Source organism: Dipodomys ordii, unplaced genomic scaffold, assembly GCF_000151885.1.
Source record: "Dipodomys ordii isolate 6190 unplaced genomic scaffold, Dord_2.0 Scaffold138, whole genome shotgun sequence".
Lineage (NCBI taxonomy): Eukaryota > Metazoa > Chordata > Mammalia > Rodentia > Heteromyidae > Dipodomys > Dipodomys ordii.
The window spans coordinates 2936565-2942287 of record NW_012267354.1 but is presented as its reverse complement, the minus strand read 5'-3'; the positions used below and the strand labels follow the sequence as shown (position 1 = coordinate 2942287).

Below are 5723 nucleotides of genomic sequence, written 5' to 3'. Positions count from 1 at the left end.
TTCTACTCACGCCACCGAGTCTTGGGTCCTGGGTCATCTCTGGTCTGCACACAGCAGGATGAAGATGTCTGCTCCTTGTCGGTTCTTGCTGGTGTTGAGTAGAATCCGCTCGCCCGCTGCGTCTGGCTCCTTCGTCCCGGACTCTCTGTGTGAGCGCTCAGGTATGGCCCCGGCTGCGTTCTCCGCCGGGACCCTGCCGCCGCCGCTGCGGCGGCTGCTGGCGAGCGCTCAGATGTGTCTTTTTTGCCTTGTCTTCCCCTCTCTTGTCTAACTCTCCGTCCTGTGATGGCACACTTGGTGTGATTCTCTGGCTTAGGACTGTTCACTGGAACTCTAAAACTGCTTTCTATGCGAGAGGTTGTTCAGATTCCAGTTTCTCCTCCGCCATCTTCCCGGAACTCCCTCTCACAGTTTTTGTAAAATTGTTTCCTTTGCATTCAGCAAAAACTTTCTGAATCAATTAGTTGTATTAAATTCAAACAAAGTATGTCACAATCTGGAAAAGAACTGCTAGTATATGAAGTTTGTTTGATGAAGAATATATTACTGAATATTAAGAACAAGAAGGCTGAGTGTAGTAGTTTACGGCTGTCAACACAGATGTGGGGATCTGGGGTTAGGGGTTAAAATGTCAAGCTCAGCTTAGCCTGAAAAGAGAGACTCTATCTCAAGGAAAAAAAGGTAGGGGTGGTATACACAAAGAAGATATAATTCCTGCCAGATGTTATAATTTGCTAGCCTCGATAATGATTTTCCAACAACCATGCTATTTAAGCTCCACTTTTATTTCAGAGCAGAGTTGACAATAGTTAAAATGCATCTAAATCATCAGCAGAAAATTTATAAAAAATTAAAATACTACTAAATTTTTTATACATCAGAATGGTAGAAGGTAGCAATAAAACACAGACTCATACAATTTCATAGCTTGCCCACATTCAGAGAAGTCACATCACTTGTGTTTCCCTTCTCATACATTCACAAGTACTGTTTTCCAGTATACTAGACATGAACTCTGCATTGATTTTTGCCTGTAAAATGTTATGGAAGATTGGGGAAAAAAATTGATTGAAAACTTCAAGTGGAAAAATGAACTTTCAAGAGATTCAGAAAACCCTAAGAAGGCAAACCTCAAAACATCAACACTGACAATAAACTATTTTTTAAGAAATATACTATTTAGCTGACTTGTATAACTGTGAGTCTTCTGTATAACATCTTTATAATATCAATTAAAACATTTTAATCCATACACATGCTCATCACTTTAAACAAGGTTCTAAAAGTTAAACAACTGAAAAATATGAAAAGATTCTCAGAGATATAAGAGATTTAACTCAAAAGAACAAAGATCCACAGATATTTATTTTAAGAAAACATGACTTTGAGACAAAACTCTGGTAATTAAATTTCTTTATTAAAGCCATAATCCTATGGTTCATAGAAATACTTTGAATCTCCAGAACATAGTTTCTATTCAAAGTTGTTATTCATCCTTTTCTAAGAAATCTAAGTAGATCTCCTGTTACAGAGCACACTAGTGAATGACTGCAGTTGTTTTTGTTCAGGCCTGGGTGGTACATTGGCAGCACACCTTTGGAGTGATATCACTGTGATGGGGCTCTAGCTTCATCTCCTTTGAAGGAGTTATGATATGGATTCAAATCTGAAAATTGATTATGATACATTTACTGACTCAAGCCAGATTTATGTTTAGTTGCTCTGTGTGTTTTTCTCATTGTATCGATCAATGAGAGCTCTTTCCTCCTATAGTGTACATACAGATACCACAGAACAAAATCAACTAATCACCGCCATGATCTCTGTGATTGAAAGTATTCTGATCATGATCCATTGCCATAGCCACACCCACCATCTCTTTGGTGACCAAGTCCTACAAGTGTTCCTGTTCCTTTAGGAGAAGACCAGCCCGTGGTGTTCACAGATTCCAACTCACTAGGTAGGATGAATCAAAGAGATATTCTAAAATGCCTAAGTACTCTATCCTCATGAAGTAGTTGTCACAGAAAGGCAGGTAGTTTGGACAACCCACAGACTCTGCTATCAGTTCCTCAGGTAAGAGTATAAACCTCCTCTCTTCTCTCCTCTTCACGCCCTACATACAAGTGTTTTATGAGTTAAAAAAAGTAAGTGTAATCTGAATGTTAGGTCTCTTATTCCACTCACTTCACTGCAATCCTTTACTTCAGGAAGTGTTAGGCAATGGGAGGAGCTTAGGAAAGTGTTATTTAAGGTAAATCTGCATATCTGCCTGTGGTGAATATAGAATTACCTCCCTCTCCTTGGATCTTCTGTGGTGTCCAATGAGAAACAGACTATTTCTGAAAATGGTATTAGGGATACAGAACTGAGGTGTGAATCTCATAGAGAAGCCTACACACATACTCTCAGCTCTCCTGGGCAATGACCACAGAAGTCGAGCATCTAAAAAAATAATCATGCTGGGGCTGGTGGCTTACACATGTAATCCTAGCTACTCAGGATGCTGAGAGCTGAGGATCACAGTTCAAAGACTACCCTGAAAGGAAAGTGTAACACTTCTATCTCCAAATAACCACCAGAAAACCAGACTTAGCTGTGCCTCAAAGTGGTACAGTGCTAGCCTTGAGAAAAAGAAGCCAGGGACAGTGTCCAAGTCCTGAGTTCAAGCCCCAAGACCAACCAACAAAAAAAAGACAATCCTGGTTTGGCAGTGAACATTTCAAGGAAAAATACCTCTAAGAAGTAGCATAAAACAGAAGTGAATACTTCAGTAAGACACATGAAGGGACCCAAGCAAACAGCCAGAAGTGAAAGCAGGACGCACACCATCCCAGCTCTCCATAAGTCCCCAACTGCCATGTCCTAGACAATATGTACAAGATGAGATCTAGTTTGTACCATTGGATGATCTTTTCTATCAATGAAGGTGTACTCAGAAAATATTCAGAAAATGATCTCTGTGGATTCTCAGAAGTTTCTTTAACATTACTTCCTGGCTTTGATGATGAATGGAGGATATGGGATAAGAGTAAAATCAAGTTGAAGAAACTTGGACCATTTAGGGAACTCTTCATCATCATCATAACTCCTCATTATTGCACATTTACTGTAATTCACTCCCCAAGTTTCTAGCCTCAGCAAATTACAGAGTAGGAAGAAGATAGCAGAATTGTGCCTCAGGGATGGAGAGGTACAGAAGGTGCACTTTTCCCTGGTGAAGATAAAACTCGAGACAGTGACATCTTGACAACAATGGAGTTGTTTATGAGCACCAGGACTCATGAAGAATAAATACATCCTGACTCTTACTGCTTAATCACAATATCCACCATGATGCACCTGCAGAGACTATGTAGGTAAGTGATCCAGCACTGTAGTTTGCGGCTGCCTTTGGTGTTACAAGGGAAACTGTGGAGGCAGAGCTCGTCAGAGGCAGGTGGTGAGAGAGAAGTGTTTGAGACATTTGACTATTTGTAGAATAGGAAAATATCAAACAGAACCCAGGTAGCAGAAGGCCTATTAATTCCAATAACCTCTGTTTTTCTCTCTATAAGAAGTCCTTGAGCGGGGTGCCAATGGCTCAAGACTGTAATCCTAGCTACTCTGGAGGCTGAGATCTGAGGATCGCAGTTCAAAGCCAGCCCAAGCAGGAAAGACCTTGAGACTCTCATCTCCAATAAACCACTCAGAAAACCAGAAGTGGTGCTGTGGCTCAAGTGGTAGAGCACTAGCCTTGAGGTGAAGAGCAGAGGGACAGTGCCCAGGCCCAGAGTTCAAGCCCCACAACAGCCAAAAGAAAAAAAAAAAGAAGCCCTTGAGCGTGAAGGAGATAAGAACCTTTTAAAATATTAATGAAATATACACAGCAATATCTCTCCTAAACCGTTTTTAGAGTCGGTATAGATGTATGGCTTTTCCAGCCCACTTGTGACATTCATCAAGACAAGAAAATACTCTTTCGTTATTCCAAAGACTATTATTGATATGTCAGAGAACCAGCACGTATATTTTTCTAAAGTAAAATCTTAGCCATAGCAATATTAGAGATATTGCAAGTAAAAATTAACTCTGATTTATGAGTATCTTTAAGGATAGTCCACGTCATTTCCTGTATCTGTAGAAACCTGAGTGTTCAACTCATCTCTACCTGTGAGGAGACACTGAAACTGAAATCAAAGTGCATCCTTAATGAAACATAAGGGAACCCAAATACCTTCACAAACTGTTTGGCTGATACGTTGCTGAGCTGAGTTTATTGTCAAGGTTTTGAATCATATGCCTCAGTTCATAAATTATTTGTAAGCTGTTTTTCAAGCACTTCATAGCAGGAGATTATGTTAGGGAGCATATGTAAATAGACTCAAAAGCGACGCCTCCAAGGAGTTCTCACTATGCAGGGGAGGATGATGGCAGCTGGCAGACAATCATCTTGCCAGGGAACACACCCCAGTTGGGTCATGTATTACTAAGAGTCAAAATTCCAAGCTGATTTCTGACCCATAGCCAGCATTGTGCTAAGAAGGTTACTGGTTGGGAAAAAGTTCACCTTGGAGACATATTCATATTCTTTTAGCAAAGTGTCTATATGTTAACTGTCATAGGAGGTGGGGAATGATCTTGTATGTTGCACAAATAAATTTGATAAACAAGAAAATTGTTGGGTACTAAATTCCGGTTGACATGGGAAGCTTTTATAATTTGTAAGAATAAAAGCAACATAAATTCATGTTGTGATCTTCATTTTTTAATATAATACCGAACGTATAGAAAAGAAAAAGATACCACTTCATAAAGTGGTTTTACAATCACAGCAGGAGATTTTAGAGGTTTACAGGGTATGGATTCTTTGCTTACTTGAAGGATGAATGTATACAGGATCATACAGATGATCCCAGGGAAGGAAAAGTACAACAAAACTACCAATGACAGGTGCTGGTGGCTCATGCCTGTAATCCTAGCTACTGTAGAGGTTGAGATCTGAGGATCATAGTAGGCGTACCCAAAGCCAGCCCAGGCAAAAGAAAAGTCCCTCTGACACCCTTATTGCCAATTAACCACTCTAAAACCTGAATTAGTGCTGTTACTCAATTGGTAGCGTACTAAGTTTGAACAGACTCAGGAACACACCTAGGAGCAACACACCTTATTTTTTTAAAAAAAGAAAACAAAAGAAAAAATCCACCATAATGATTGTATGTATTGGGTATGAGAAGTGAAATGTGTACATATTAGAAATTGACTGCATGTATTTATTGCTTTTTCTTACCTCTTGTGGAAAAAAATGATCATAGAAAATTTGGACATGAGGAATACAAAGAAGGAAAAACAGGTAGATGCATGTAATCTGTGTCTAAATTGTAGTCATCATGAATCCCCAGGTCCCAAGAATAAAGAAAGGAAGAAAGTGCTAGACACTGATATGCCTGTAATTCTAGCTACTTAGGAGATTTAGATCAAAGGATCACAGTTCCAGAACAGTCAAGGCACGAAAGTCCATGGGACACTTATCTCCAATAAACCACCAAAAATAAAAAAAGGTAGAAGTGCAGCTGCGCTTCAATTGGTAGAGTGGTAGCCTTGATAGAGCCAAAAAGTTCAAAGACAGCACCCAGGACCTGAGAGACAGACAGATAGAGTGGAAGAGAAAAAGAGGATGCAAAGAAGGAAGGAAGGAAGGAAGGAAGGAAGGAAGGAAGGAAGGAAGGAAGGAAGGAAGGAAG

The 5723-nt window shown here is 39.9% G+C and overlaps 1 pseudogene; it reads left to right on the top strand.

Annotated features, from left to right (window-relative positions):
- Positions 1 to 1750: 1750 nt before the first annotated feature.
- Positions 1751 to 5723, top strand: part of LOC105996943 — a 9934-nt pseudogene continuing 5961 nt past the window's right edge.